Raw genomic sequence first — 20,995 nt, forward strand, 5'->3', positions numbered from 1 at the left:
ATTCAGGCTGTATTTAATAATAGGGAAAGGATATTCTCTTCTGTCAACTACATTTTTAATGACCCCTTTTTCATTCTGTGATTTTTATTTCATAAGTCTCCTACAATTCTGGTCCGTCTGTCCATTGCAATTGCTGGGCCTACTGCTGGCCACTCATCACCTCTCCCAGGATCACTGCAACTGCCTTCTCACTGATCTCTGTGCTTCCTGCTTCCTCCTCATTCTCCACACTGCAATCGATGATCTTCCTAAAATTCAAATCTAGTTATGTCTCTCTCCTACTTAAAAACCTTCCTGGGTTCCTCATTTCTCTCAGGATAATGTCTGTGTTTCTTAACCTGAAAATTCAAGTCATTCATGATCAAGCTCTCTCCCTCACCACTGCCCCCACTCAACCCCAACCCTATCCTCCATCCATCCATCCACTCTGTTCTCTGATCACGTTCTCCTTCTCCTCTGGGCCTCTGAAGTTTCCTCCGAAGAGACTGCCCTCCCACCTACTCCTGTTATCCACTAGGTGATCACACCCCACCACAGCTCAAGGAATGAGAGAACAGAAGCTGCTAGTTGGGAGTCTGGCTCATCCATTCATTGGCACATTCCTGCCAACTAGTGGCTGTTTTGTGAACATTTTGATCAGGGCAGGGTTTAACCTCACACTTTCAGGGTTTCAGAGATACTACGTTGCTTTGGAGGGAACCCTTGACTGGTCCTACTACAACAAATCCATCTGGTAACCCTGACCCTGGCTTCCCAAATGATCTTCCTAAAAATGTGTTCTGACCACATTATTCTATGGGTTAATACTCCCCACTTTCTCATGATAAAGCCCAAATTCCTTAACCACATTCTGGCCTTTGCAGACCTTATCTTCCCATACACTCCTTCCACACCCTAATCTCCAGTGAAGCTTGATGTACTCTATGTTCCCAGGACAGCTCCTCACCCTAAAACTTTTTGTTCAATCCCCTTTCTCCTGGTCTGCCTTTGGTCTCTCCATAAGATTATCTGATATCAAAATACCAAATTAGCTGTCACTTTCTCTATGAAGCATTTGCTCAATTCTTTGAACCATTACCTAACTGAGTACACACTTGTTGCCACGTTTTCTCCTCAGTTATGCTGGGTCTTGGAAAAAATATGGTTTCTGGAGTCAGAAATAGCTGATTTAAGATTCCTGCACTGCTATTTAGCTGAATAATCTTGGGCAAGTCACTTCACCTTTCTGATCTTCTGTTTCTTTTCTGTTGTAATATTAAAATGAAATAAGATAATATATATTGTAATGCAGATGTCAGCTGGAGTTACATCATCTTCCCCCTTCCAAATGTTTCAGAAAGTCTGGTAATCACCCCCAAGGTTTCTGTGAATTCCCAGGGATCTTTTGTTTTCTTTCTTTCTTTTTTTTTTTTTTTTGACACAGAGTCTCCCTCTGACACCCAGGCTGGAGTGCAGTGGTACCATCTCGGCTCACTGCAACCTCCACCTCCCGGGTTCAAGCAGTTCTCTGCCTGAGCCTCCCAAGTAGCTGGGATTACAGGCCCCCACCACCACACCCCGCTAATTTTTGTATTTTTAGTAGAGACAGGGTTTCACCATGTTGGCCAGGCTGGTCTTGAACTCCTGACCTCGTGACCTCATGATCCACCTGCCTCGGCCTCCCAAAGTGTTGGGATTACGGGCATGAGCCACCACGCCTGGCCCCCAGAGATCTTTTATATTCTTTTTTTTTTTTTTTTTTTTGAGACGAAGTTTTACTCCTGTCATCCCGTCATCCCTTGGCCTCTTTCCCAGCTCAGGCTTTGGGCCCAAACTCCAACCAGCTTGCCCAGTCCCCACTTTGCTTATCAAAGGCCTTGACTAATGCTTTGAAATGACAGCTGGTAAGGACCTGTCAATTTACTTGGGCTTTCCTTTACCCAGTTTTTATCAGGGAGCAGGGGAATCACAAATTTCCCCTTAAAATGTGCAATCTTTTACAAAAGTTATTCCATACACGTTTGCATGAAGCAATGGATGAGAAGACTTAAGCGTGTTTATTAAGTGGTAATGGATTTCCTTTGTTCTCGGACTCACTGTTTTTGTCCTAGTCTCCTCATAAAGGACAGGATCCCAGTGCCTCACAATTGTCATGGAGAAAGAGCTTGATTTTGAATTATGGTTCAAGAGGAGGGTGGTTTTGACCCCAACCTAGGATATCAGTTTTTCCATCTTCTGCCACTGTCTCAAAACGAATTCCACATCTCTGTCTTTCTTCTAGAGTAGTTATCTTCAAATTTTTTTGCTCACATACGTCCTAAAAGAATTTTGAGGCCAGGCCTGGTGGTTCACATCTGTAATCTCAGCACTTTGGGAGACCAAGGAGGGTGGATCACTTGGGCTCAGGAGTTTGAGACCAGCCTGGACAACATGGCGAAACCCTGTCTCTACAAAAAATACAAGAGTTAGTTGAGTGTGGTGGTGCATGCCCATAGTCCCAGCTACTCAGGAGGCTGAGGTGGGAGGATTGCTTGAGGCCAGGAGGTCAAGGTTGCAATGTGTGAGCTATGATCACACCACTGTACTCCAGCCTGGGAGACAAAGCAAGAACCTGTCTCAAAAAAAAAAAAAAAAAAAAAAAGTTTGAAAAACTATCTCTTTGCTTATTTTTAGATTGAAGTTACAAATTTGTCTTCTTAAATTCAAATATTTGCAGGAGATTTAATTTCTGATATGTGATATTGTCATTTTATTTTATTTTATTATTTTTTGAGATGCTGTCTCTCTGTGTCCCCAGGCTGGAGTGCAGTGGCATGATCTCGACTCACTGCAACCTCCACCTCCTGGGTTCAAGCAGTTCTCCTGCCTCAGCATCCTGAGTAACTGGGATTATAGGTGCCTGCCACCATGCCAGGCTAATTTTTGTAATTTCTTTTACTAGAGACGGGGTTTAATCATACTGTCCCGGCTGGTCTCGAACTCCTGACCTCAAATGATCCACCTGCCTCGGCCTCCCAAGGTGCTGGGATTACTGGCATGAGCCACCGCGTCAGGCTGATATTGTCATTTTACAATAAAACTCTTACATTACTCTTCTTTATATATTCAAACAATATACCACAGTGTTACTATATCCATATCCACAAAATAGGAGATTTTGTATATATATTATTAGATTTATACATAAGTATTTCAATATGGGGGGTGCTAATATAATGGTAGTATGTTTTAATTTCCACTTGTTCATTGCTGGCGTATAGAAAGCAAATGACTTTTGTATATTAACCTTGTATCCTGCAATGTTGCTATAATTAATTGCTTATTAGTTCCAGTGGTTATTTTGTAGATACTTTTGGATTTTCTATATAGACGATCATGTCATCAGCCAACAACAACAGTTTAATTTCATCATTACCAATCAGTATACCTTTTATTTCATTTTGTTGTCTTGTTGCATAAGCTAGGACTTCCAATACAGTGTTGGAAAGGAATAGTGAAGAGGACATCCTTGCCTTGTTCCTGATCTTAGCAACAATAATGCTTCACATTTTTCACCATTAAGTATAATATTTAGCTGTAGGTTTTTTGTAAACATTCTTTAATCAAGTTGAGGAAGTTTCCCTCTATTTCTAGCTTCCTGAGAGTTTTTATCAGGAATGAATGATGGATATTGTGAAATACTTTTTCTTTCTTTCTTTCTTTTTTTTTTTTTTTGAGACAGACTCTCACTCTATTGCCCAGGCTGGAGTGCAGTGGTGCAATCTCAGCTCACTGCAACCTCCGCCTCCCAGTTCAAGTGATTCTCCTGCCTCAGCCTCCTGAGTAGCTGGGATTACAGGTGTGCACCACCACACCCAGCTAATTTTTGTTTTTTAGTAGAGATGGGGTTTCACCATGTTGGCCAGGCTAGTCTCGAACTCCTGACCTCAAGTGATTCGTCCGCCTCGGCCTCCCAAAGTGCTGAGATTGCAGGTGAGAGCCACCACGCCCAGTCCTGTGAAATACTTTTTCTGTATGCACTGATATGACCATGTGATTTTTCTTTCTCCTCTTCTTCTTCTTCTCCTTTTCTGTCTTCGTTTTCTTCTTCTTCTTTTTTTTTTTTTTTTTTTTTTTTTTTTTGAGACAGAGTCTCACTCTGTCACCCAGGCTGGAGTGCAGTGGCGTGATCTCGGCTCACTGTAGCCTCTGCCTCCCAGGTTCAAGCAATTCTCCTGCCTCAGCCTCCCAAGTAGCTGGGACTACAGGCACATGCCAACATGCCCGGCTAATTTTTTGTATTTTTAGTAGAGATGGGGTTTCAACGCGTTAGCCAGGATGGTCTCCATCTCCTGACCTTGTGATCTGCCCGCCTTGGCCTCCTGAAGTGCTGGGATTACAGGCGTGAGCCACCACGCCTGGCCTTTGATTTTTCTTCTTTAGCCCGTTGATGTAATTACATATAGATTACATTAATTGAGGGTTGTTTTTTCAGGTTTTGTTTTTGTTTTTGTTTTGTTTTTAAGACAGACTCTCTCTCTGTCACCCAGGCTGGAGTGCAATGGGGCAATCTCAGCTCACTGCAACCTCTGCCTCCTGTGTTCAAGCAATTCTCCTGCCTCAGCCTCTGGAGTAGCTGGGATTACAGGTGCCCACCACCACACCCAGCTAATTTTTGTATTTTGGTAGAGATAGGGTTTGGCCATGTTGGCCTGGCTGTTCTCAAACTCCTGACCTCAGGTGATCTGCCTGCCTCAGACTCCCAAAGTGCTGGGATTACAGGCGTGAGCCACCACGCCCAGCCAATTGTGTTTTTAATGTTGAACCAGGCTTGCATGCCTGGAATAAATCACATTTGGTCATGTATATAATTTTTTTAATGCATCATTGGGTGTGCTTTGCTAATATATTTTTAAGGATTTTTGCATTTATTTTCATGAGAGATACTTGTCTGTAGTTTTCTTTTAAATTTATTTATTTATTTTAAATTGACAAATCGATTTGTAGTTTTCTTGTAATGTATTTGTCTGGTTTTAATATTAGGGTAATACTGGCCTCATAGAATGAGCTGTTTCTATCTTCTGGAAGATGTTTAGAAAATTGGTATAATTTTTTTCTTAAATGTTTGGTAGAATTCACTAGTGGATCCATCTGAGCCTAGTACTTTTTGTTTGAGGAGTTTATTATTTAGTGATTCTGTTTCTTTAACAGATGCAAGCCTGTTTCAGATTGTCTACTTCTTGTGTGAGTTTTAACAGATTGTGTCTTTCAAGGAATTGGTCCATTTCATCTGGGTTGTCAAATCTGTGGGCATAGAGTTGTTCATAATATTCATGTATTATTCTTTTAACATCCATGGGATTTGAATTGATCTCCTCTCTTTCATTTTCAGTATTTGTAATTCATGTCTTTTCTCTTTTTTTCTTAGTTAGCTTTGCTAGAACCTTATGATTTTATTGATTTTTACAAAGAAACAGGTTTTGGTTATGTTGATTTTCACTATTGATTTCCTGTTTTCAATTCATTGATTGCTGATATAATTTTTATTATTTATTTTAATCTGATTGCTTTGAAACTGTGTATAGAATCCTAGGTTTTTGGCTTTTTCTCTTTCAACACTAAGTATTCCACTCCATTATTTTCTTGCTTACGTGATTTCTGAGAAGAAGTTGGATATAATTCTTATTTTTGCTCCCCTATAGGTAAGTGGCTTTTTTCCTCTGGCTTCTTTCAAAATTTTTTCTTCATCTTTAATTTTCTGCAGCTTGAATATTATATGTCTAGGTGTAGTTTATTTGTTTGTTTGTTTTTGGCATTATTTTGCTTGGTTATTTCTGAGCTTCCTGATCTGTGGTTTGGTGTCTGGCACTAATTTGGTGAAATGCTCAGGCATTATTGCTTCAAATGTTTCTGTTGTTCCTTTCTCTCTTTCTTCTTCAGGTATTCTCATTATGCCTATATTATACTTTTTGTAATTAGATATTCTTTCTCATTTTTTTCACGTCTTTTTTCTCTTGACTTTCAGTTTTCAAAGTTTCTGTTGACATATCCTCAAGCTCAGAGGTTCTTTTTTCTCCAGCCATTTGCAGTGTACTAATGAGTCCATCAAAAGCTTTCTTCATTTGTTAGTGGTTTTTTTCTTATCTCTATCATTTCTTTTTTATTCTTTCTTATAATTTTTATCTTTCTGTTTAAATTGTCCATCTGTTTTTGCATGTTATCTACTTTTTCCATTAGAGCTCTTAACGTATTAATCATAGTGAGAGGTGACAACGTGCTAGCAGCCCTTGCTCGCTCTCAGCACCTCCTCGGCCTTGGCATCCGCTCTGGCCATGCTTGAGGAGCTCTTCAGCCTGCCACTGCACCGTGGGAGCCCCTCTCTGGGCTGGCCGAGGCTGGAGCCAGCTCCCTCTGCTTGCAGGGAGGTGAGCATGGAGAGTCGCGGGCGGGAACTGGGGCTGCCCACGGCACTAGTGGGCCAGCGCGAGTTCCGGGTGGGTGTGGGCTCTGAGCCCTGCAGTCAGAGTGGCCGGCTGGCACCGCTGGCTTAGGGCAGTGAGGGGCTTAGCACCCGGGCCAGCAGCTGCGGAGGGGGCGCCGGGTCCCCCAGTACTGCCGGCCTGGGCCACACTCGAATTCTCACCAGGCCTCAGCCACCTCTCCACAGGGCAGGGTTCAGGACCTGCAGCCCACCATGCCCAAGCCCTGTGGCGGTGGGCTCCCACGCAGCCCCAGCCTCCCCGACGGGCACCGCCCCCTGCTCCGCAGTGCCCAGTCCCATCGACTGCACAAGGACTGAGGCATGCAGGTGCATGGCACGGGACTGGCAGGCATCTCCGCACCCAGCCCTGGAGCGGGATCCACTCCGCGAAGCCAGCTGTGCTCCTGAGTTGGATGGGGACTTGGAGAACTTTTATGTCTAGCCAGAGGACTGTATATGCACCAGTCAGCACTCCGTCTCAAGTTCAGGGCTCGTGGATGCACCAATCAGCACTCTGTATCTAGCTAATCTGGTGGGGACTTTGAGAAACTGTATGTCTAGCTGAAGGATTGTAAATACACCAATCAGCACTCTGTGTCTAGCTCAAGGTTTGTAAATGCACCAATCAGTGCTCTGTGTCTAGTTCATCTGGTGGGGATTTGGAGAATTTTTACCTCTAGCTAGAGGATTGTAAATACACCAATCAGCACTCTGTGTCTAGCTCAGGGATTGTAAATGCACCAATCAGCTCCCTGTCAAAATGGACCAATCAGCTCTCTGTAAAACAGACCAATCAGCTCTCTGTAAAATGGACCAATCAGCTCTCTGTAAAATGGGCCAATCAGCAGGATGTGGGTGGGGTCAGATAAGGGAATAAAAGCAGGCTGCCTGAGCTAGCAGTGGCAATGTGCTCAGCTGCTTTTCTGTGGAGGGTTTGTTCATTTGCTGTTTGCAGTAAATTTTGCTGCTGCCCACTCGTTTGGTCCCCATTGTCTTTATGAGCTGTAGCACCGTGAAGGTCTGCAGCTTCACTTCTGAAGCCAGCAAGACCACAAACCCACCAGAAGGAAGAAACTCTGAACACGTGTGAACATCAGAAGAAATCAACTCTGGACACACAACATTTGAGAACTGTTAACAGTCACCGCGAGGGTTCGCAGCTTCATTCTTGAAGTCAGTGAGACCAAGAGCCCGCCAATTTCAGACACAATAGTAGTTTTAAATTCCGATTAGGGGAATTCCAACATCCTTGCCATGTCTGTGTCTGGTTCTGATGGTTGCACTATTTGTTCAAGCTGTGGTTTTTTTTTCTTTTAATGTGCCTTCTAATTTTTTTGTTGGAAAAAAATGAGCAGTTTTGTACTGGGTAAATGGAACTGTGGTAAATAGGCCTTTAGAGCCTGGGGAACAGAGTGAGACCTATCTCTAAACAAACAAACAAACAAACAAAACCTTAACTAAGCATGCCTGTAGTCCCAGCTATTTGGGAGGCTCAGGCAGAAGGAGCACTTGGGCCTAGGAGTTTGAGGCTACAGTGAGCTATAATTGAGCCACTGCACACCAGCTTGGGCGACAGAGTGAGACTCCGTCTTGGGGGAAAAAAAAGATATAGATCTTTAGTAATGTAGAAGTGCGGTGTTGCAGGAGGGAGAAGTGTTCTACAGTTCTATTATTAGGTCTCAGTCTTTTGGTGAGGCTTTGGGTCTGGGCTGTGAACTTCACCAGTGCTTCTCAGCTTTTGTTTTTTCCCCTTAGGTGGGGGCAAAACCACTAGAGGAGACTGAAGTTGGGTATCTCCCTTCTCCTACAGGGAAGCTTAGAGGAAGCTGGAGTTGGTATTTCCTTTCCCCCAGGTGGGAGGCTACAGACTGCTGGAGTTGGGTATTTCCCTTCCCTGGGGTAGGTTAGGCTCTGGCAAAATTCTTTCTCCTGAGGGTAGACCTTTTTAAAAACAACAGAATGCTCTGGCATACTGCAAAATGGTTTATTTCCCCTCCCTCTGCTAGAAGCATGAAGGGATTTTTCTCTGAGATTTACTGTGAGGATCTGGTAGAGCTCTGAGAGGTAAGAATCACAAAAGTGTTGGGGCATCTCCATAACTCAGTACCCCTGGAATGTTTTTTTTCTTTTGAGACAGGGTCTTGCTCTGTCACCCAGACTGGAGTGCAGTGACATGCTCATGGCTCACTGCAGCCTCAACCCCTCTGGGCTCAAGCGATTCTCCTGCCTCAGCCTCCTGAGGAGCTGGGACTAGTGGAGTGCACTACCAAACCCAGCTAATTTTTAAAGTTTTTAAAGAGATGGGGTCTTGCCATGTTGCCTAGCCTGGTCTTAAACTGTTGAGCTCAAGCAATCCTCCCACCTCAGCCTCCCAAAGTGTTGGGATTACAGGTGTGAGCCACCATGCCTGGCCCCTGGTGGAATTTTTAACTCTCTGAGTTGTCCACACTGTTTCTCCAAAAATTGGGGCAGTTACAGTTTAGGTTTTCCTATTCCTGTTTTCAAACCTCCTGTAGAGGCTTCTGCTCATCTGTTGCATTTCCAGTAACTTGTGACTGCCTGTATTTCCTGTCTCTCCAATTTTGGCGGCAGCAATCTGCCTAGTGGTCTCATTCCTCTAACAAATCTAAGAAGAGTTGTTTAGCTTTTGTTTGGTTTTGTTATTGTTGCTCAGCCTTTTAACCTGTTTAGATGGAGTGTTACCTTCTAAGCTCCTTGCATGCTGGACTGGAAACCAAATTTCTGTCCTTCGTTTCTGAAGGACAGTTTTCCTGAATACTATTCTTGCTTGGCAGGTTTTCTTTCAGTGCTCTGAATATATCATCCCACTCCCTTTTGTCCTGTAAGGTTTCTCCTGAGAAATCTGCTGATAATTTTATAAGAGCTCTCTTGTGCTTGATGAGTCACTTTACTCTTGCTGCCTTCAGAGTCTCTCTTTGACTTTTGACAGTTTATTATGTGTCTCAGGGATGGCTTCTTTGGATCATATATTGTATCCCATAAGTCCCTTAGGCTTTCTTAACTTTTCTTCATCTTTTCTTTTGTTTCCCCTGACTCAGTAATTTCAAATAATCTGTCTCAAATTTCCTGATTGTTTCTTCTGCTCAATTAAATCTGTTATGATCCCTTCTAGTGAATTGTTCAATTCAGTTATTGTTTTTTTCAACTCCAGAATTTCCATTTGGTCTTTTTCTTAACAGATTCTTTTTTTTCTTTTTAGAGACAGGGTCTCACTCTATTGCCCAGGCTGGTCTCAAACACCTGGGCTCATGTAGTCCTCCTGCCTCAGCCTCCCAGAGTGCTGGAATTTCAGGCCTGAGCCACTGCACCCGGCCTCTGCGTCTTTGTTGGTATTCTGGTTTTTATGGGTCACTTCCTGGTTTCATTTGTCTATCTGATTCTCTTGTAGCCTACTGAGCCTCTTTAAGATGATTATTTTGAATTCGTTGTCAGGTAATTCACAGATCTCTGTTTCTTTAGGGTTCCATTTCTGAGACATAGTTGGTCCTTGGACCATGTTTCCCACTATCATCATATGTCTTGTTATTTTTTGCAAGAGTTTGTGGATTTGAAAAAATGACCATGTCTTCCAGTTTTAATGGATTGGCTTCATAAAGGGGAAAACCTTAAACATTCAGCTCAACTAACAGTTTGGGGGAGTGGTCTCTCAAACCTTTTCTGGAGATACGTATTCTTGGGCTTGTGCCTGTGATTTCCCAGTTCGAGAGGTTTGCTGGTGTCTTTTCAGAAGCTTGTAGTCTCTTGCTCTCTCTCTGGTGTCTGTCTACAGTACTGCAAGTTCTCAGGGTCTACAACAAGCTGTTGATGTCTCTTGTTCTCCGCAGTCCCCGGGGGATTCAGAGTATATATATATATATATATATATATATATATATATATATATATAGTGTATATATATACACACACATATACATACACATATATATGTATATATGTATATATACGTATATACGTTACGTATATATGTGTATATACACGTATATACGTATATATATGTATATACGTATATATACGTATATATATGTATATATGTATATAATTTTTTTTTAACTTTATCAGCACTCAATGTCAGGCAAGACAGAAACCGGTCCCTCAGGGAGCCCCCTGAAAAGCCTGAATGTTGGACGCACATTCTACTCTTCTGTTTCACTCTCAAGGTAGAAGCTTCAAGTTGGGCATTTACTCCTGAAAGCACCAAGCTGTACTGGCTTTGGGAAAGGGCTATTGTAGGTTAAATGAAAATGGTTCTTCTTACCCATTTTAATATAGCTGTTCTTGACTTTGAACTTGCCTCAGACACTAGTTTCTAGAATTCTCATAAAAGCTTTTTGGACCATATATTAAGTCAGTGTCTATGGAGGAACAAGGTCTGAGATGTCCTATTATGCTGTATTACTGATGTTACTCCTCTCAGGAAGATTAGTTTTTGAAAAGAGTACATGCAGAAAGTAAAGATCGGGATTTGGACATCGATTCCCTTAAAGCTAAATATGTTCACATATTCCTTGGAAATTTTTTTGGACATCCACAGGTATGAATACCCAGTTTGAAGATAACCTTTTTGGAGGATTCAAATTAGTATTCTTTTGGCTGCCTTTGGGATTTTGTTTCCTAAGTCTGCCTTGAATGTGCTCTCGAAATACCTACTTCCTATACTGGATCTCTTCCACCCCCAAGCTGGGCACCTGGGTCAGAGGATGTGTCTGGCAGGCTTTGAATGGTATAATGGTTAATTTTATGTGTCAACTTGACTGGGTTAAGGAAGACCCAAATGGCTAGTAAAACATTATTTCTGGGTATGTTTTTAGAGTATTCCCAGAGATTAGCGTTTGGGTCAGTGTACTGAGTAAAAATGATTCACCCACCCTAGTGTTAGCAGGTCTTATCCAACTCATGGAGGGCCCATCTGAATGGAATAAAAAGGTAGAGGAAGGGAGAATTCTCTCTCTCTCTCTCTTGAGCTGGGACATCCATTTCCTTCCTTTGGACATTGGAGCTCCTGATTCTTAGGCCTTCAGACTTCAGGAGTCAGAGCAGCAGCCACCTGGGTCTCAGGCCCCCAGCCTTGGATTGGGAGTTATATCATTGGCTACCCTGTTTCTCAGGCTTTCAAATTCACACTGAATTTCACTACCATATTTCCTGTTTCTCCAGTGTGCAGGCAGTATATCATGGGACGGACTTCTTGGCCTCTACAATCACTTGAACCAATTCTTATAATATATCTGCCCTTAATATCTATATAAATATCCTATTGGTTCTGGTTTTTTCGAGAACCCTGACTAATGCAGATTTTGATACTGAGAGTGGTTCTAGAGCAACAGAATTTTAAGGATGAGTTTGCTGAATTGGTTTTGGGGCTTATGGAATTGGCTCTTCAATCTTCTTAGATTTCAAGATGCTAAGGACTCTAGTAGTCTATTGCATGAGCTATTTATAAAGATATGCATTAGATGCTCCTAGTTTACCAAATATAAGAAGTAAAAACCTAAGTAACTCTGTATGCGATACTTTCAAACATTTTTGGAAAACCAAGGAATATAATGCCATTGGTTGGTTGCTCCTAATGTCACTGAACAAAATGGTGAAAGAGGAGGATGCGCTCAGAGATTCAAATTACCAGCTTGAGCTTCAAATAAATGATCTAAGAGCTTCTACATGTGCCCTGAGGGAGAGCCTTATCTCCTAAAACCTCAGTACTGAAATTGCTGCAAATGAAACAGAAGATTTCATCTTGTAATTGGCTGAATTACAATGCAAATTGAACACGCAGCCTTACTACAGGGTGTAAGTAGGCAGCCTTACACCCTGCCTACTGTTGAAGTGAGGGTATTCATTGGGAAATAATGTCCCATCCAATATGTTAGGACGGGGACTTAGGGGAAGACCCTAATGAAGCTGAGGACATTGAGTCTTAAATCCTGATAAGTCTCCTTTGCTAGTGGAAGAGTTCTTTCCACCCCCAGAAAAAGTTGCCTGCCTACTCTCAACAGAAGTGGCTTCCCCAACCCCAGCAAAAGTGGCTTCCTCACTCCCAACAAAAATGACCTCCCCCACTGCAGTGGTACTGGCTTTTCTACCTCTGCCGAATGGGATTAATCCTAAATTGCCTGAGGGATGGTAGTGGCCTCCACTAAAGCAGTTGCTAAGCAAGATAATGTTGATTCTTCTCAGGACTCATCCCCACCACTCCTCTTTCTTCTACACCCCTAACTAGACTCAAGTCCCAGCAGGCCCTTAAAGTGATTTATGGCTCATGAGAAGATATGTTATATTCCAAAAGAATTACTTGAGTTTTCTTCTTATATAAGCATAAATTTAGGGAACATGTGTGGGAATGGATATTAAAAGTATATAATAATGGCAGAAGGAACATAAAGTTGGATGGCCTAATTTATTATTTTCCAATCTTGCTCCTTCTTTACAGGCCTAATTTATTGATATGGGCCCACTAAGCAGAGATTCTGCATTTAATGTTGCCTCTTGGGGAAGTTAGGGCTCTAATCATTTGTTTTTTGGCTGAAACATGGATCAAAAGGTGGCCCATGATGAGTGAGTTGGAAATGCCCAATCTCTCTGGTTTAATGTAGAGAAAGGGGTTCAAAGGCTTGGGAAATTTTGAATGTCACAATGGATTTGTCATTTAAGACCTACTAACCCATACAAAGAGAGTCCAGAAGTCATATCTTGCACAATACTTTCAGAAATAAATTTATGAGGGTGTAGTCCCAGCACTTTGGAAGACCAAGGCGGGCAGATCAGTTGAGGTCAGGAGTTTGAGACCAGCCGGGCTAACATGGTGAAATCCCATCTCTACTGAAAGTAAATACACAAAAAAATTAGCCAGGTGTGGTGGTGGACACCTGTAATCCCAGCTACTCAGGAGGTTGAGGCAGAAGAATCACTTGAACCCAGGAGGTAGAGGTTGCAGTGAGCCTAGATCACGCCACTGCACTCCAGCTTGGGTGACAGAGCAAGACTCCATCTTTAAATAAATAAATAAATGAAATTTATGAAGGGTTCTCCAACATCCTTGATCACGCTCTTCTGTAGGCCAGATCTTACAGTGGGAATCACAGCCACTGAACTGGAAAACGAAGGTAGTCAGAGTAATTAGATTACGTGGTGGCAGGGGCCAAGTAGCAGCACTAAACTGTCAAAGGTATGGTGGGCATAGTTACTATAATGGACAGCAGAGCCAAAGCAGCAATAGGAATAGCCTGACTCCTGCAGACTTACGGCATTGACTAGTTAATCATGGTGTTCCTAGAAGTGATCTGCATAAGCAGAAAGGTTCCAGGTCAAGTGAACAATAAGTCTAACTCAAATCATTTTAAAAGAGTCACAATCCCTCAATGAATTCCCAGACTTGAGCCAGTTTACAGATCCAGAACCCCTTGAATTAAGGGAAATACAGGTCCCCTGGAGGAAGGATCTTGGTGCACTACCAAAAATTTATGCTGTTCATCTTTCCCTCAACCTTCCTCAAAGGGACCTATAGTCTTTAATCACAGTAACTGTGCACTGGGGAAAATAAAATCATCAGACCTTTCAGAGACTACTGGACACTGACTCTGAGCTGACCTTGATTCCAGGAGACTCAAAATGTCACTGTGGCACTCCAATCAGAGTAGGGGATTATGGGGGCCAGGTGATTAATGGAATTTTAGTTCAGTTCCATCTCTCAGGGGGCCCAGTGGGTCCCCAAACGCATCCTGTAGTTATTTCCCCAGTTTCAGGATGCATAAGGAACAGATATACTTAGCAGTTAGTAGAACCTCCACATTGGTTCCCTGACAATGAAATGAGGGATATTATCATGGAAAAGGCCACTAGAAGCCACTAGAACTGCCACCACCTAGAAAAACAGTAAAACAGAAGCAATAACTGCATTCCTTTCATTGCAGAGATTAGTGACACCAGATACAGGGGTGGTGATTCTCACTACATCTCATTCAACTCTCCTAATTGGCCTGTGCAAAAGACAAATGATCTTACAGAATTAGAGTGGATTATCATAAGCTTAACCAACTGGTGACTCCAACTGCACCTGCTATACTTGATGTGGTTTCATTGCTTGAACAAATGAACACATCCTCTGGTACCTGGTATGCATCTATTGATCTGGGAAATGCCTTTTGCCACCCCTGTCTATAAAGCCTACCAGAAACTATTTTCTTCTGGCTGGGAGATCAGAAATATACCTTCACCATCCTACCTCAGGGGTACATCAACTCGCAGTCCTGCCATAATTTAGTTTTCAGGGATCTTGATCATTTTTTCATTCTACAAGATATCGCACTCTTCCATTACATAGATGACGTTATGCTAATTGGACCTAGTGAGCAACAAGTATACTTGAGACTTAGTGGTAAGACATTTGCATGTCAGAGGGTGGGAAATAAATGCCACTAAAATTCAGGAGGCTTCTACGCAGTGGAATTTCTAGAGGGCTAGTGGTGTGGGACATATCCCTTCTAAGGTAAAAATTAAGTTATAGCATTTGGCCCCTCCTACAACCAAGAAAGAGGCACAATACCTCATGGGCCTCTTTGAATTTTGGATTTTGCCTCCAAAATGGTCCATTTACAAAGCCACCCAAAAAGTTGCTAGTTTTAAATGAGGCCCAGAACAAAAGAAGACTCTACAATAGGTTTAGCCTGCTGTGTGAACTGCTCTGCCACTTGGCCCATATGATCCAGCAGATCCTATGGTGCTTGGTGAGTCTATGGCAGATAGGGATGCCATTGGGAGCCTATTTAGCAGGCGTGCATAGATGAATCACAGTGCAGGCCTTTGGGATTTTGGAGCAAGGCCCTCCATTATTGGCAGATAACTACAGTCATGAGTTGCTTAATGACGGGGATATGTTCTGAGAAATGTGTTGTTAGGCGATTTTGCCATTGTGCAAATATCATAGAGTTTACTTACACAAACCTAGATATTATAGCCTACTCTACAATTAGACTATTGCACCTAGGCTATAAACCTGTACCGCATGTTACTGTACTAAATACTGTAGGCAACTGCAACACAATGGTAAGTATTCATGTATCTAAACATAGAAAAGTACAGTACAAAATACAGTTTTATGATTTTATGGAGCCACAGCAGTATATGCGGTCCATCATTGACTGAAACATTACACAGTGCTATTCTTTTGAGAGACAGCTCTTAGCCTGCTACTGTGCCTTAGTAGAAACTAAACACCTGACCATAGGCCACCAAGTTACCATGTTACCTGAGCTGCCCATCATGGATGAGGTGTTATCCGACTCACCAGGCCATAAAGTTGGGTGTGCATAGCAGCTCCCCGACATCAAATAGAAGTGTTATATATGCAGTAAGTTCAGAGCAATCCCTAAAGGCACTAGTAAGTTACATGAATAAGTGGCCCAAATGCCCATGGTCACTCTTACTACACTGCTTTCTTACTCTCTCTCAACCTGTACCTATGGGCTCATGGGGAGTTCCCTATGATCAGTTGACAGAGAAAGAGAAGGTTTGGGCCTGGTTTAAAGAATGTTCTGTACAATATGCAGGCACCACTTGAAAGTGGACAGGTACAGCACTACAGCCCCTCTCTGGGACATCCTTGAAGGACAGTGCTGAAAGGGAATCTTCCCAGTGTTAGAACGACAGGCAGTGTACTTGGTTCTACACTTTGCTTGGAAGCAGAAATGGCCAGATGTGCGATAATATATTGATTCGTGGGCTATAGCCAATGGTTTGGCTGGATGGCCAGGGACTGGGACGGAATATTGGTGTTCCTGGTTCCAACCAGGAACATGGTTGGAATATTGGTGACAAATTTGGGGAAGAAGTATATGGAAAGACTGCTCTGATTGGGCAAAAGACATGAAGATATTTGTGTTCCATATGAATGATCACCAAAGGATGACCTCAGCAGAGAAGGATCTTAATAACTGAGTGAAGAAGGTGATCCATTTTGTGGATATCAGTCAGCCTCTTTCCCCAGCCACCCATGTCAATACCCAATGGGCTCATGAACAAAGTGGCTATAGTGACAGGGAGGGAGGTTATGTGTAGGCTTAGCAGCATGGACCTCCACTCACCAAGGTCAGCCTGCCGATAGCCACTTCTGAGTGCTCAATCTGTCAAGAGCAGAGACCAACACTGAGCCCCCGATATAGGACCATTCCCCAGGATGATCAGCCAGCTACCTGGTGGCAGGTTGATTATAATGGACCATTTCCATTATGAAAGGAGCAACATTTTGTCCTTACTGGAATAGACATTTACTCTGGATACAGATTTGCCTTCCCTGCATGCAATGCTTCTGTCAGCTACCATTCAGGGACTTACATCTTGCCTTATCCACCATTGTGGCATTCTATGCAGCATTGTTTCTGTCCAGGAAACTCACCTCACAGCCAAAGAAGTGCAACAGTGGGCCCATGTTCATGGAATTCATTGGTCTTGTCGTGTTCCCCACAACCTGAAGCAGCTGGCTTGATAGAATAGTGGAATGGCCTTTTGAAGACTCACTTACAGAACCAGCTAAGTGACAATACTTTGCAAGGCAGAAGCAAAGGTTCTCCAGAAGGCTGTATGTGTTCTGAATCAATGTCCAACATACAGTACTGTTTCTCCCATAGTCAGGATTTATAGGTCCAGGAATGAAGGGGTAGAAATGGGAAGGGCACCACACACTGATTCCCTAGTGACCTACTAACAAAAATTTTGCTTCCTGTTTCTACAAAGGTATGCTCTGCTGGATCCAGAGGGAGGACTGCTTCCACCAGAAGACACAATTGAACTAAATTCCATTGAACTAGAAGTTAAGACTGCCATCCAACCACTTTGGGCTCCTTATGCCTCTGAGTCAACAGGCCAATAAGGGAGTTATGGTGTTGGCTGGGGTAATTGATCCAGACTACCATGGGGAAATCTGACATAAAAGAGGTAAAAAAGAATATGTCTGGAACACAGGAGATCTCTTAGGGTGTCTCAGTATTACCATGCCCTGTGGTTAAAGTCAATGGAAAACTACAACCCAAACCAGGCAAGACTATGAATGGCCCAGACCTTTAGGAATGAAGGTTTGGTTTACCTCCCCTCCACCCTCAAACCAACCTTGGCCTTCTAGGTTAAGAAGCATAACCAGCTGAGGTTCTTGCTGAAGGCAAAGGGAATACAGGATGGGTAGTTGAAGATGGTAGTTGTAAGTATGAGCTACAGCCATGTCATCAGTTACAGAAAAGAAGACTGTAATTGTCATGAATATTTTGTCCCTATTTTTTTAAAATAATGTGTGTATGTACACATATATTAAACAAATATCTTTGTTTTCTTTCCTTTCTTATCCCTTATGTAACATAAGATGTATTGACTTTATACTAGTATTCTAAGTACTAGTATTGTTAATACTTTAAAGACATCTTAGTATTTTAAGTATGGGATATCAGAAGACTACACGTCACTCACAGACTTTACCTCCTCTTCTGGAAAAGGGATTACTGCATTTTTTGTTGTATGCAGGATAGTTGTATCATGTTAAGTGGAATTATGACCTTGTTATTGTCATTATTTGGAGATTAACTATGGTTTAAGGAGATACATATGCCAAGTTCACAAGGGGCAGACTTGTGATGGTTAATTTTATATGTCAACTTGATTGGGTTAAGGGATGCCCAGATAGCTAGTCAAACATTATTTCTGTGTGAGTCTATGCTGGTGTTCCCAGAGGAGATTCGCTTTGAATCAGCAGACTGAGTAAAAAAGATCCACTGACACTAGTGTGAGCAGTTATCATGTAATCCATTAAGGGTCCACCTGAGTAAAACCAAAAGGTGGCCGGGCGCAGTGGCTCACGCCTGTAATCCTAGTGCTTTGGGAGGCCGAGGTGGGCAGATCATGAGGTCAGGAGTTTGAGATCAGCCTGGCCAACTGGTGAAACCCTGTCTCTACTGAAAATACAAAAAAAATCTAGGCATGGTGGCAGGCGCCAGTAATCCCAACTACTCAGGAGGCTGAGGCAGGAGAATCGCTTCAGCCTGGGAGGTGGAGGTTGCAGTGAGCCGAAACTGCATCACCGCACTCCAGCCTGGGCAACAGAGTGAGACTCTGTCTCAAAAAAAAAAAAAAAAAAAAGAGGAAGAAAGTTTTCTCTTTCCCTTCTTGAGCTATGACATCCATCTTCTTTTGCCCTTGAACATCAGAGTTCCTGATTCTCAGGCCTTCACACTCCAGGACTTACACCAGCAGTTCCCTGCACCACTCCCCACCTTCTTCCAGTTCTCAGGCCTTCAGCCTTGGACTGGTAGTAATACCATCAGCTACCCTCATTCTCAGGCCTTTGAATTTGGACTGAATTGCACCACTTGCTTTTCTAGTTCTTTAGCTTGCAGAGAGCATAATGTGGGACTTCTTGGCCTCTGCAATCATGTGAGCCAATTTCCATAATGAACCTCTATTAGGGTTTTCAGGAGAAACAGAACAAATATATAATCTATTTGTTCTGTTTCTCCTGAAAACCCTAATAGAGGTTCATTATGTTTCTCTTGAAAACCCTAATTGAAGTGGTGAGAAATGGACAGCTGTCCTGAGCCCAGATATAATAGCATCAGGGTTTGTGTTTGGCCAGGAGAGTAGGCTATTCCCTCTTCACTCCCAGAAGTCCACCTCCACCTTTACTTCAGACCCACATATGCTGAGAAAGGAGTGTCACAGTGGCTATCTTCCCTTGCTAGCTCCTCCCTCCAGGGAGGTAGGAGGGAAAGGCAACATGAGCTGTTCTTTCCTGGAGTCTGCATGGCTCCTCTTCTGGCTCTGCTCCTTTCATTTTTAAAAATTTTTTAAAATTATACTTGTTTTCTTTTTTTAAAACATTTTTATCTTTGATGACAGTACAACATGAACATAATTTCCACATTGTTTAAAAATCCACATAGCTCTTTTAATAAATAAAGCATATTCATGGCTTAGATTTTAAATCACATTTACAGATGAGAGAAAACTTCTAGGCCTAAACAGGTAACAGTGAAGCGACTACTGCTGGAAGGAGTGGTGTGCCACATGCGCCTTAAGCCTCAAGAGTGGGGACTGCAGGGCTAGGAACACCAAACACATCACCTCTAGGCCAGATGGAAAGCCGAGACCCAGGAAGCCCATGCAACCACCATCTGCCCCCTCCCCTAGTGCTGCAGAACCAACTGGATGCTGTGTTACTTTCAGATGAACTGGAGGTGGGTCCTGATCATATTACATGAAGCTTCCCACCATTGTGAATAATTAGGCAAGGCGTTAGTGTCAGAGGGGCATCACTGATAAATGCAAAGCAATATTGGGGCAGTAAAGAGGAAGCTACAGAAACATTCGCGTTTCTTCAAATATCAGAATCTTCCACATCACAGCAGGAGAGCTGAGAACGTGCTCCACCTCCTGAAGGCTTAGTCCAAAAATTTCCTGTTGGCTTTTGCTCCAAACAAGGCTCCCTGGACTTCTAGCATCATCTGCTGGGCTATGAGATCCAGCCGGCTTTCTGGGGTTTTGGAAACCTTTATTTTATGATTACCATTATAGATCTCAACTCCACCAGCTATGTCCTCAGGCAGGTAGGACTCCTGGTTGATTTGGACATCAACATTGTTTTTGGTGGCAATTTTGTGCATAGGGATTGCCTTTTGCACCGCAGCCTTTACCAGAGGAAGGTCTTGTTTCCTGCAACGAACAATCATTCGGTGCTCCAGCAACTGGTACAAACCCTGGAGAACCAGTCCATCTAGCAGCACTTGGTACCTGGTTGTATCTTTTACCACCTTGCTGAGTCTCTGTTTTGCTTCATTTAGTAGGTCTGTGATAAGGTCATCTCTCGCTCTGAGGACTTTGAGCCTTGCCTGATTCCTCAAATTGGATATCTGAATTTTCTTCTGCTACTCAATCTGTTTCTCTTTCTTCTCATGATATTCCATAATCTTTAGTCTTTGGGTTTCCACAAGCTGACCTTTCTCTATGTTGAACTCTTCTTCTGCCTTTGCATCTATTTCTTCTGCTTTCTCATTGGCTTCTTATTCAATGAAAGCCATCATATGCTTTATCTGCTTTCGCACGTCAGCATCACTGACAGCCATGGCAAGAGCAATGCTAGGCCGGAGAGCAGCAGGCTCGAGTTTAAGTTTGAAGGGGAAGGTGGGAGGATTGGGCAGAGGAAACCCCTGTGCAGAACTTTATCAATTTCCTTTACTTTATTAATTTCCACACTTTCTAAGCAAGCCTTGGCTTCAAAATGACCACAGTCAGGTTCTCCAAATGAGTGCAATTTTTTATAGATGTCTTTCCTCTGCACAGCCCAAGTAAAAAGTATGAGCAATTCTACTAAGCTGAGTCTCAAGCCCAGACACCCCTCACAGCTTCCCTCTGAAACTGGGCAGTAATGCTTCCACCTCAGGAGTCATGCTGTGTTTGGGAAAATGCACTGTTTCACTGGGTGCCTGGCAGCATGGGTCTGTGCTTTATCCCAGTCTGCCCATATGTCTGTGCTTTGGTGAGTATCTCAATCTCTATTTTTAGGTA

The 20,995-nt window shown here is 42.9% G+C and overlaps 1 pseudogene; it reads right to left on the minus strand.

The window, feature by feature from the left end:
• Positions 1 to 19,660: 19,660 nt before the first annotated feature.
• Positions 19,661 to 20,585, minus strand: LOC469307 (V-type proton ATPase subunit E 1-like; annotated as a pseudogene).
• Positions 20,586 to 20,995: the final 410 nt, after the last annotated feature.

Source organism: Pan troglodytes, chromosome 1 (genome assembly GCF_028858775.2).
Source record: "Pan troglodytes isolate AG18354 chromosome 1, NHGRI_mPanTro3-v2.0_pri, whole genome shotgun sequence".
NCBI classification, from domain to species: domain Eukaryota; kingdom Metazoa; phylum Chordata; class Mammalia; order Primates; family Hominidae; genus Pan; species Pan troglodytes.